Raw genomic sequence first — 12685 nt, forward strand, 5'->3', positions numbered from 1 at the left:
GCGCACAGGGAGGAACGCGAGTTCTTATGCTCTACAGGACCCTTTCCTCAGAAAGGGGAGCACTGTGGTTGCCTTATAGAATTCTGGGAGCTCCAGAAATAAATCATGAGTTTTTTTTTTTTTTTTTTGGAAAAACCGTCCTAACGGTTTGATACTTCATAAAACCTTTCCTCAGAAAGGGAAGTGAAATGAGGCCTGAGGAGCAAGAATTGACCCTAAGGTGCCAGAGACTGGCTCCTTAAAAGATGCTCAAACCCTTTCCACAGAGAGGGGAGCATCTGTCAACCTGGATGTAGATTCTACATCAAGCATTTCCTCTGCCCTCAGGCTAATATGAGGTGGCTTGAGAAGAGTCACAGAGTGACGCTCAATTTTGGTAAAAGAAAAGGGGAGCGTTCACATAACAGTGAACTAGAATCCTAAACCAAACACTGGTCACCAGGTGGTGCTCAAATTAAACCTTTTCCGCAGAAAAGGGAGAATCTTTTAGTTGTTCGAGTCTGCAGCGATCACTTCCCCCACCCTCAGGTATATAATTAAAGGGGGTGGCCTGCTGGTTCTCCATTTAGCAAACTCCTGTCTCAACAGGATAGAGAAGCTCTGTTTCCACGGAAACAAGAGGCTTAAAAGAGGAAATTCCTCTAGGTCACCTAAAACAGGGTCCAGGGGAATCCTGTGGTTCACTAGGACAGTGTTTCTCAACTCCAGTCCTTGAGACCCACTGCTCTGCACATTTTGTATGTTTCTGAGTCTGACACACTCAGTTCAGTTCATGAATCTTTCTACTAATGAGCTGATGATCAAAATCAGGTGCCTTAAATGAGGAAGACATACAAAATGTGCAGAGCAGTGGGTCCCGAGGACTGGAGTTGAGAAACACTGCACTAGGAGATACACATAGGGGATTCTCGAATGCAGGCCTGCAACAGAGTTAAACATGCTAGGGCAATCCTAAATGTATTTTAAGACGCTTACCTAGGCGAGGGAAAAATTCCACGTTTAACCACTGAAAGGGGGGAAACCTGTTCTATAGGCTGTCCCTTCTGGATTGAAGTGTTGGAGAACGAACACCACCATACGACCGGAGGGAGGGGTGCTTCGTTGAGCTATCAGTATTCCTTCCTAAGGAATAAACACAACACACAGAAACAGATCCAGAATAAACATTTTCTTAAGAAGAAATGGATCGTACTCACCCATAAAACGTCCTGCGCGTTGTAGAGGCGGGTTTCCCCGGAAACAGCCCAGTAAAGTTGGTACCAGACCATCAGTAATCAGGGTTCCTATAATAATAGAACCGCTAAAAACATCATAGGTCCAGGGAGCGTGCAGGAAGCCCCACCCTAACCGTAGTTAGGTGATGGTGAAAATAGGGGAATTAATGAGATGGCCAGACTGGACAGAGGGAAGGCAGCAAAAATTACGTTTTGCTCTGTTCCATTCGAGACTGTTGTCTCGCCTGGATCACTTCCCTCAGGTCCCGTCTGCCACCTCTCGGCCCACGTCGCCTTCTACCCGCAGACTGGGTAGGGGCGCGGGCCGAAACACTAGCCTTCTGTACTCGTCTCTGTTCCTCAGAAGGAGACGGAGCAGGACCCCTATGATGTTCGGGATCAGGCCTGGACCTTCGAGGAATGAAGGATTTAAAGGCAGCTGAGCGCGTCTTCGCTTCTCTGAACTTTTCGACCACCGTCTCAACGGAGGCACCGAAAAGCTCAGAGGGTGAAGCCGGCGCGTCAAGAAGAAAGCCCTTCTCTTTCTTCCCGACGTCGGCCAGGTTCACTCACAGATGTCTTTCCGTAACCACCAAAGCCCCCATAGCCCAACCCATGTGGGTAGCAGCCTGCTTGGTGGCACGAAGAGCAAGATCCGTGGTGCGACGGAGCTCAGCTACTTGGTCAGGGGCGAGTCCCTGACCTTTATCCAGGTCTTTCAGTAGATCAGCCTGGTAGGCTTGAAGCACCGCCATAGTGTGCAACGCACCCACCGCCTGACCTGCTACTGCATACGCTTTGCCGTTCAACCGAGATGTTGATTGAAGGGTCAAAGATAGGGCGTCATCATCAGCCAGGAGTCTGTCCTCGTCTTTGGTTGACGAGTGAGAAAGGGAAAGCCCCCTTTTTTAACTCGTCAGCCAGTTCCACTTGCGACCCCCACGAAATCAGTTTCCTCCGCGCCTCGGCAGCGGCAGGACCTGATCCGCGAGGGGCAAATGAATGCTCATCTTTCCTCGAAAAGAGAGACAGACGAGACCGGAGCTTTTTCATCGGAAAACGCTCACAGTGAACACACGATTCCCCCTCAAGGACATCGCGTGCGTGCTCTTCGCCCAAACAAAACGTGCAAAGATCATGTGTGTCATCAGGCGTCAGATAGCGAGGACACGGATCAACACACCTCTTAAACGATTTACTAGTGCTCGCCATGATAGTAGTCAGAGAAATAATCTCTTACCGTTTCCAATGCACTCTCAGACAAAGAAAGCTGAAGACGACGAAGATGTATTGTGTTGCACCGGCGCCCTTTTATGTTATGGTCGCCCGGTAGTGACGCAGCGGCAGGGACGTGCACGCTGCGATGACGTCATACGCTGTCGCCGGCCATTTCATGTAGTTTTTCTATGTATTCTTCAGACACGAGTCATGCTGTGGCATTCCCCTAAAGCGCCCTCTAGAGTGTCTCGTTCCCTTCGAAAGGGAACACTTTTTACAGTGCCCACAGGATTGGCAAACTTCCAGAGCTGAAGAAGAATGTCACACCAGCGATCATTGGGTACCTCTCACAGATGGCAAGAGACTTGTTGTGGAAGTAAAAGAATGCAAAAACGGATGAACACTTGGAAAGGAAGAAACTTAGTTTCAAAGAGGATCTGACTGCTGTTTACTAAGAAGCGTGAACTAAGTTATGGCCTCTTATAGAAAAGGCATGCAAAGAGGGAAAGTGAGCATACTTTCTATGTAACAAGATTTACAGAAAATAAAAGAGGTTTGAGTGGCTTAATGTTACTTTAACTGTTAGGAGTAAACAACAATCTTATTTTTTGTGTAAGCAGTATGTTGACTGTATGCTGTGGTATATTACCTGTAAAATACTGCTTTGTTTGAAAGTTTTTTGTTCTATCATCTTTTGTTTAGATGTAACCTAAGTGTTGCTGCTTGTATTTATAGGTTGTTATAGCTTGTTGATAGCACCAACTGTGATAACAGACTGTTTGCCCGAGCTGCCAAGTGGTTTGTAGTTCTCTGTGTTGGTAGCTCTGTGGAGCTTGTTTTTCTTTAGAAATCTCTATCTTACCATTACTCTTTGTTGTTTAAAGTAATAAAAACAGGTTTATTCCAAACAGATTTTTGATATTATCCATCACACTAATCTGACTGCTCTGATCGCTCACTTTATCCGTTAACCATTTAGCTTGCCACTCGCGTCTTACATTTTACATTCACGTTCTCTATTTGTGTCTATTACCGTTTTCCTTTTCTCTCACTGACGTTCACTTTTATTCCATAACAGCGATTTGCAGCATGTTAGCATTCCGTTAGCCGATTAACTTGCGATTCACGATTCCTTTTACGTCCTATTCAATCTGTTCCTCCTCCTACTCCTAACAACAGTGGTAAGTTGGAATTGTACAATAATGGTGAATATTAGAGTTACAAATGACCTTCTCCTGTCATCCGATCGTGGTTGCATTTCTCTATTAGTGCTACTGGATCTTAGTGCAGCGTTTGATACTATTGACCATAATATTCTTTTAAATAGACTTGAAAATTATGTTGCCATTAGTGGTAGTGCATTGGCATGGTTTGAATCGTACTTATCTGACTGGCATCAATTCGTAGCAATGAATTTATTTATTTATTCACGGCCTGGCGAAACATACCAATTTGAAAAACTAACAGAATGCATAGTCCAAAATGCAGCAGCTAGAGTTCTTACTAGAAACAGAAAGTATGACCATATTAGCCCAGTTCTGTCAACACTGCACTGGCTCCCTATTAAACATTGTACAGATTTTAAAATTATGCTAATTACTTATAAAACCCTGAATGGTTTAGCTCCTCAGTACTTGGACGAGCTCTTATCATTATTATAGTCCCTCACGTCCGCTGCGTTCTCAGAACTCTGGCAATCTGATAATACCTAGAATATCAAAATCAACTGCGGGTGGCAGATCATTTTCATATTTAGGTCCCAAACTCTGGAACAATCTACCTAACACTGTTCGGGAGGCAGATACACTCTGTCAATTTAAATTTAGATTAAAGATCTCTTTAACCTGGCCTACACTTAACACATTTCTATCATCCAAATCCATTTAAGGATTAATTAGGCCAACTGGAACTGGGAACACTTTCCCATTACACCTGATGACTCGTTGCATCAGAAGAAGAATGGTATCTACACTAATATTAGTATCTTTCTTTCTTATTCCAAGGTCACCGTAGCCACCAGATCATGTATCCAGATCAGATGGTCACTGGATCCAGTTCGTACCCCACCCAGTTTGTTGTGGATCAACACCCAGAGATAACCTTTACAGCCCTGAATGTCAGCAGAGACCACGCCAACTAGATGAGCCCCAGAGACAGATCATCAGTGAAGACCTCTTGTTTTGTCAAATAAGTTTTTTATTTAGTCATTGAATAACCTTGCAATAATTACAAGTTCCAGGATTAATCTTCTGATATGCACAAAAAACTTACAGAAAAAAAAAAACAAATAATAAATAAATAAATAAATAAAATAACACACATAAAATGTAACACCCCTTCCCCAGCCTGTAAGTATACAATACAGTGATAATCAAAACAACTTTATAGTTACAATACATTGATTTAAGGAATAGAATTCCTCTTAAGGTGACAGAAGAAAGGGTCCCAAATCTTGTGAAATTGTCCAATGTTGCCTTTTAAAAGATATCTGGTTCGTTCCAAGTGTAGATGTAGCAGAGTAGATGTCAGTTCCTCAAGCCATAGTTTAGCAGTAGGAGGATTAACCTTTTTCCAGAACAGCAATAACAGCTTCTTGGCTGTTATCAAACAATATGTAAAGAATTTCTGTTGAGCACTGTTCAATGAATATGTATAATTGGAATATCCTAATATAATGAGCACTGGGTCTGGATCCAAGTTTACATCAAGAACATCTGAAATCACTTTAAAAACCTCAAACCTGAATCCCTGTATTTTATGACAGAAAAAAAACTATGAGCTAGATCAGCATCCTCTGATTTGGACTTATCACAAATAGGAGAGACATTGGGGAAAATCCTATGCAATTTCTTTTTAGAGAAGTGTAATCTATGTAGGACCTTGAACTGAATGAGGCATAATCTTGTGTTGACTGATTGTTAATCAATATCCTCCAAGCCACTCTGCCAAATCTCTTCCGAGATTCCAATTCCAATCTCTCGCTCCCATTCCTCTCTGATCAACTTGGTAGAGGGGGAAATAGCTGCTTGTAGCCTTTCATAAATTAAAGATAACTGACATTTGCGTCCCCTGAACTGTGTGAGACAATCATCAACGACTGAGGGAGGGACCTCGTCTTGGGAAACATTATGTGTACGCAAGTAATTCCTTATTTGTAAAAATCTAAAAAAAAATTTTGGGGGGGAGGTTATATTTCTGTTGTAATTGCATAAAGGAAGCTAAAACCCCATCCAGATAAAGGTCCTTGACTGTGCATATACCCAATTCCTTCCATTGATTAAAGGTTGTATCCAACCTTGAAGGAGGAAATGATGGGTTATTTGCAATTGGAATTAAGAGAGAGAGTGATTTTATCTTAAAGTATTGTCTTATTTGTCTCCAAATTCGTAACTGATTCTTGATAACAATACTACTAACTGCTGTTTGGTCTACTATAACTGGGGATAGTAATACTGATCCAAGATCATAGGGATGGCAGTAATCACGTTCTATCTGAAGCCAATCTGGGGCAATAGCCGACTGTTCCAACCATAGTGCAAAAACTTGTAAATGTGTAGCCCAGTAGTAAAGGCGAAAATCCGGAAAGGCTAAACCCCCCTTCTTGTTTGGGTTTACAAAGATGAACTTGTTTGATTCTGTGACTTTTATAATTCCATAAAAATGGAAGAATAATTGAGTCCAAGTGTTTAAAGAAGGACTTGGGTAATAGTATTGAAATATTACGAAATAAATATAATATTTGAGGAAGAAATATCATTTTTATCGCATTTATTCTGCCAATTAAAGAGATTGGAAGAGTCCTCCAATAGTGTATACAATTCTTTAACTTAGACAATAAGGGGTTAAAATTAGCTTTGAAGAGCAGAGAGTATTTACAAGTGGAAAACTTAAACGGAGAGGAATGTATTATGGACAAGTCCTTCAAACCAATGGGCATGAGTTCACTTTTTTCAAAATTAACTTTAAAGCCAGAAAACTTCCCAAAGGTTGTAATAGTCTTGAGTACAACAGGAAGGCTCACCTGAGGTTGGGTAATATAAAGCAAAATATCATCTGCATACAGTGCAATTTTATTGTTGGTATTTGAAGTATTGAAGCCATGTATGCAAGAGTTAGTTCGAATGCTTTCTGCAAGGGGCTCTACCGTTAACGCAAACAAAAGGGGTGAGAGGGGACAGACCTGTCTGGTCCCTCTTTTAAGATAAAAAGAGTCTGAAATTGTTTTATTTGTTAAAACCTGTGCTGATGGACAGTACTACTATATACTACTATATAAAATTTTAATCCAAGTTATAAACTCGTCTCCCACATCAAATTTCTCAAGGACAGCAAACAAATAACGCCACTCCACTCGGTCGAACGCCTTTTCAGCATCTAATGAGATTACAATCAGATTATCTCGGGTTGCCTTAGGGTGATATATTATGTTGAATAGTCGTCTAATATTATGGATAGTGCTTCTTCTTGGAACAAATCCATTCTGATCTGTGTTAACCAATTTATTAATTAATTTACAGAGTCTATTTGCAAGTGTCTTGGATAACATTTTTTGATCAACATTAAGAAGGGAGATAGGCCTGTACGCCTCAACTTCTTCAGGATTTTTACTTTTTTTTAGGAATTACCGTAATAATAGCCTCAGAAAAAGTTGGTGGTAGTCCAGTTTTTAATGCTTGTTGAAAAGTTTTAAGCAAATATGGAGCAAGGGTGCCGCTGAATTTTTTATATAGTTCAACTGGCAGTCTGTCAGGACTGGGGGTTTTCCCGCTTTTCAAAGTATTTATAGTGTTCTGTAGTTCCTCTAAAGTAATGTCTTTATTAAGAGATGCCCGATCTTTTGGACATAGCTTGGGGAGATTACAATTATGTAAAAATGTGTCCATTACTAGTGGGTCCAACTCCATGTCTGAAGAATATAACTTTGAATAAAATTCCTTAAAACACTGGTTTATCTCCTTAGTTGCGATACACTGAGTCCCCCCTTTGGTTTTTATTTTATGAATTGTCCTTTCACTATCTATTTTACGCAATTGTCTGGCTAATAATTTATGGGGCTTCTCTCCAAATTCAAAGTATTTCTGTTTAACAAAATGAAAACTTCTATTAATTTTAGTAGAGACTATATTATTGTATTCGTACCTTAACTGTAAAATTTTCTTATAAATATCTAATGAGGGGTTTAGTGCATTTCCGAGGTCTAGCTGATGAATTTGTTTCCTCAAATCAGTTAATTTTGTTTTGTATAATTTGTTCCTGTATCCTTGATATGACAAAACACAACCTCTTATAAATGCTTTTAACGTCTCCCAAAGCAGTCCTGATGATATCTCTGGCGTTGTAACACAGGACTCAGGGAAGCGTTGAAGATCCAAATGCTTTATTTAACAGATCATAATCAAGACATGCAGGGTCAAAACACCAGAAAACACGAACATCCAGGGCAAGACAAAAGCGTAATCCAATAATACAGGCGAGAGTCAAAATCCAAAAGGGCAGTCCAAAGTAGCAAATCAAACAAAACAATGAAGCAAGGCAAAACTATGGCAATGGTATAATACTTCCTATAACAAGATTTGTCCCCCCCCCCCACCTTGGAGCAGAGGCAGACAGTGGAGCAATGGAGGTCCTGGGCCATGGAGCAATAGCAGACAGTGAAGCACTAGAGGACCTGGGCCATGGAGCAGAGGCAGACAGTGGAGCACTGGAGGACCTGGGCCGTGGAGCAGAGGCAGACAGTGGAGCACTGGAGAACCTGGGCCGTGGAGCAGTGGCAGACAATGGAGCAATGGAGGTCTTGGGCCGTGAGGTGGACCTGGACCGTGAAGCAATGGCAGACTGTGGAGTAGTGGAAGCCATGGCGGGGCTGGCAGAGCAGGAAGCCTAGGCGGTGCAGGCAGAGCAGGAAGCCATGGTGGAGCAAGCAGAGCAGGGAGCCATGGTGGAGCAGGCAGAGCAGGGAGCCATGGCGGAGCAGGCAGAGCAGGGAGCCTTGGCAGTGCAGACAGAGCAGGGAGCCTTGGCGGAGCAGGCAGAGCAGGAACATTGACAGTGGTTGAGCAGATAGTGAGTTCATAACAGGGTGGTACCCCCTCTTGAGGATCTGCAGCGGGAGCTGCCTCCTCAGGGGGTTCCGCCATGGCATACGAGGCATGGGCACAGCGGACACGTGGACAAACGAGGCCTCCGGAGCAGACTCATGGACAAACGAGGCCTCCGGAGCAGACTCATGGACAAACGAGGCCTCTGGAGCAGACTCGTGGACAGACTCATGGACAGACGAGGCCTCTGGAATGCAGTGTGCAGCCCACACACTTAAAATGGCTATGGCCATCACAGGCAGTGCAGTGGTTAATGGGATGCCCATCGGGCTAGAAGGTGTGAGGCTTGGGAGCGTCAGTTTTGCGTGGCTTGCTTGGCTTGGGAGCGTCGGCTCTATTGGTGTGCCTGCAGCCCCCACTGACATTAGAGGAGGGTCCATTACACTGGCAATCAAGACATGGCATGGCTCTGGCAGATCAGACGAGACATGGCATGGCTCTGGCAGGTCAAACGAGACATGGCGTGGCTCTGGCAGGTCAGACGAGACATGGCACGGCTCTGGCAGGTCAGACGAGACATGGCGTGGCTCTGGCCGCTCGGGCGAGACGTGACTTGGCTTGGCTCTGGACGCTCGGGCAGGAAGTGACTTGGCTCTGGACGCTCGGGCGAGACGTGACTTGGCTCTGGAATAACAGCAGTAACTTGGCTTGGCTCATGAAGATCAACTGTGGCTTGGCTTGGCTCAGGGACAACAGCAGCAACTTGACTTGGCTCATGAAGATCTGCTGTAACTTGGCTTGGCTCATGGAAATCAGCTGTGGTTTGGCTTAACATAGACAACCCAGCTGTAACTTGACTTAATTCAGGAACAACATCTGCGACTTGGCTCGACTCATCGAGGACAGCTGTATCTTGGCTTGACTCATGGAGAACAACAGCTGTATCTTGGCTTGATTCATGAGGAATAACAGCTGTATCTTGACTTGATTCGTGAAGAACAACAGCTGTATCTTGGCTTGACTCGTGGAGAACAACAGCTGTATCTTGGCTTGACTCATGGAGAACAACAGCTGTATCTTGGCTTGACTCATGGAGAACAACAGCTGTATCTTGGCTTGATTCATGAAGAGCAACAGCTGTATCTTGGATTGACTCATGGAGAACAACAGCTGTATCTTGGCTTGATTCATGAAGAGCAACAGCTGTATCTTGGCTTGACTCATGGAGAACAACAGCTGTATCTTGGCTTGACTCATGGAGAACAACAGCTGTATCTTGGCTTGACTCGTGGAGAACAACAGCTGTATCTTGGCTTGACTCATGGAGAACAACAGCTGTATCTTGGCTTGACTCGTGGAGAACAACAGCTGTATCTTGGCTTGACTCATGGAGAACAACAGCTGTATCTTGGCTTGACTCGTGGAGAACAACAGCTGTATCTTGGCTTGACTCATGGAGAACAACAGCTGTATCTTGGCTTGATTCATGAAGAACAACAGCTGTATCTTGGCTTGACTCGTGGAGAACAACAGCTGTATCTTGGCTTGACTCATGGAGAACAACAGCTGTATCTTGGCTTGATTCATGAAGAGCAACAGCTGTATCTTGGCTTGGCTCATGGAGAACAACAGCTGTATCTTGGCTTGGCACAGAGAGTGTAGCCCTGACTTGACTTGACACCGGAGGATCAGGCAACACTTGACTTGATATCGGAGGAACGGTTGTGACTTGACTTGGCCTTGAGGGAACAGCTGTGACTTGACTTGGTCTCGAGGGAACAGCTGTGACTTGACTTGGCTTTGAGGGAACAGCTGTGACCTGACTTGGCTTTGAAGAAACCACTGTGGCTTGGCTTGACTTAGCTGGAACAGTTGCGATGTGGCTTGACTTTGCTGGAGCAGCTGCGGCTTGACCTGTCACATGAACCTCAGCTGCGACGTGACTTGACTTAGCAGGAACAGCAGCTGTAACGTGACTTGACTTGACAGAAACAACAGCTGTGACGAGACTTGGCTTGGCAGGAACAGCAGCTGTAACGTGACTTGGCTTGGCAGGAACAGCAGCTGTGACGTGACTTGGCTTGGTTGACATGACGCTAGCGGGTGCTGGCTGGGCTGACGTGAGTTTAGGGAGACCAGCTGCTCACGCCGACAGCAGTGGTGGGTCCTCTATGCTGGAGGCCAACCATCTTGGAACCGGGTTGACACGATGAAGTGTGGATGTAGCGGCCATTTTGGCAGCCATCTTGTGAACAGGCTTTGGGACGGCGGCCATCTTGGCGACAGGCTCTGGCGTGGCGGCCATCTTGTGCAGTGGCTCTGGAAGGGCAGCCATCTTGTGCAGTGGCTCTGGAAGGGCGGCCATCTTGTGAACAGGCTTTGAGATGGCGGCCATCTTGTGAACAGGCTTTGGGACGGCAGGCATGGCGTGAGCAGGCTCTGGAGTGGCAGGCTTGGCGTGAGCAGGCTCTGGAGCGGCAGGCTTGGCGTGAGCAGGCCCTGGAGCGGCAGGCTTGGCGTGAGCAGGCCCTGGAGCGGCAGGCTTGGCGTGAGCAGGCCCTGGAGCGGCAGGCTTGGCGTGAGCAATCCCTGGAGCGGCAGGCATGGCGTGAGCAGGCCCTGGAGTGGCAGGCTTGGTGTGAGCAGGCCCTGGAGCGACAGGCTTGGCGTGAGCAAATTTAGCCATTGTTGTTTGGCATGAGAAAATTTAAACAGTCCACAAGTCCATTACGAAAAATTCCCTTTAAAGCCACGTCATTAAAATCCACCAAATCACACAGTCCGCAAAAGTCCACAACATAATCTTCAATAGGCCGATTACCTTGGCGGAGGCAGAAGAGACGTGATGCTGGGTCCACGGTTTGATCTGCGTTCCAAAAGCCGCTGGATCTTTGGTAGGCAAAGTATTTCTGTAATGCAGGACTCAGGGAAGCGTTGAAGATCCAAACGCTAGCATTATTTAACAGATCGTAATCAAGACATGCAGGGTCAAAACACCAGCAAACAGGAACATCCAGGGCAAGACAAAAGCGTAATCCAATAATACAGGCGAGAGTCAAAATCCAAAAGGGCAGTCCAAAGTAGTAAATCAAACAAAACAATGAAGCAAGGCAAAACTATTGCAATGGCAAAATGACTATGACAATGAAAACAAAACCGTGGCAAAAACAAGGCAATGAAACAAGAGAAACGCTTAGTAGAGTCCGCACAGCAAAACAATACTTTGCGGGGCCTGTTTGGTGTAGGCCTCCTTAAATGGCCACCAAACAGGAAGTAACCAACGAGGCAGCAGAGGGAGCAGCAACAGTCAGTGTGGGTAAGGGCTCCCTCTGCTGGCCTGGCGTTACAGGCGTATCGTTGCTATCGAAAAAAAATTCCAATTGTGAGCTCATAAAATCAATGAATTTGGGATCATCTATTAATTGAGGGTCCATCCTCCATAAAGGGTGGATAAAAGATGTTTGGTCGAGAACAACTTCAAATAAAACTGGGGACTGGTCTGAAATTAGTATATCGTGAATTTTACAATTTAGGACATTAGAAATAAGATTGCTATCCACTAAAAAAAAAAAATCAATACGGGTGTATACATTATGTACATGTGAGTGAAATGTATAATCTCTTTCAGTTGGGTATATAAGTCTCCATATGTCTGCCAAATTAGAATTATCAATAAAAGCATTCAAAAATTTTCTTGAATTAGACTGTGGAGCGATTTTGGGTGACGATCGATCAAGATATGCGTCAAGAACACAATTAAAGTCCCCACCTATAACAAGATTTGTTTGGTACGGTTTAGGGATGAGAGAAAAGACCTTTCTAAAAAATTCTGGCTCATCATAATTTGGACTGTACAAATTTATTAACGTAATCGGGAGACCATAGATCTCACCAGATAAAATGATGTAGTGACCGTCCCTATCTGTTTCCAGAGTTTTATGTTTAAATGGAACCCCTTTACGAAATAAAATAGCAACCCCCTAGATTTAACTGAAAAATTAGATTGACTACCTTTTAATTTACCTTTAGAATCCACTTTGAGATGAGTTTCCTGCAGAAAGATTATATCTGAGGAAAGGGATTTTAAATGTGCTAATGTCTTGCTTCTTTTAACCGGATGATTTAATCCGGTAACACTTTACAATACGTGTGCACAAATAAGCATTAATTCATGTTTAATTAATGCACAGATAATCACAAGTTAATGAAGAACTA

This window comes from Garra rufa, chromosome 3, assembly GCF_049309525.1.
Source record: "Garra rufa chromosome 3, GarRuf1.0, whole genome shotgun sequence".
In the NCBI taxonomy this organism is placed as follows: domain Eukaryota; kingdom Metazoa; phylum Chordata; class Actinopteri; order Cypriniformes; family Cyprinidae; genus Garra; species Garra rufa.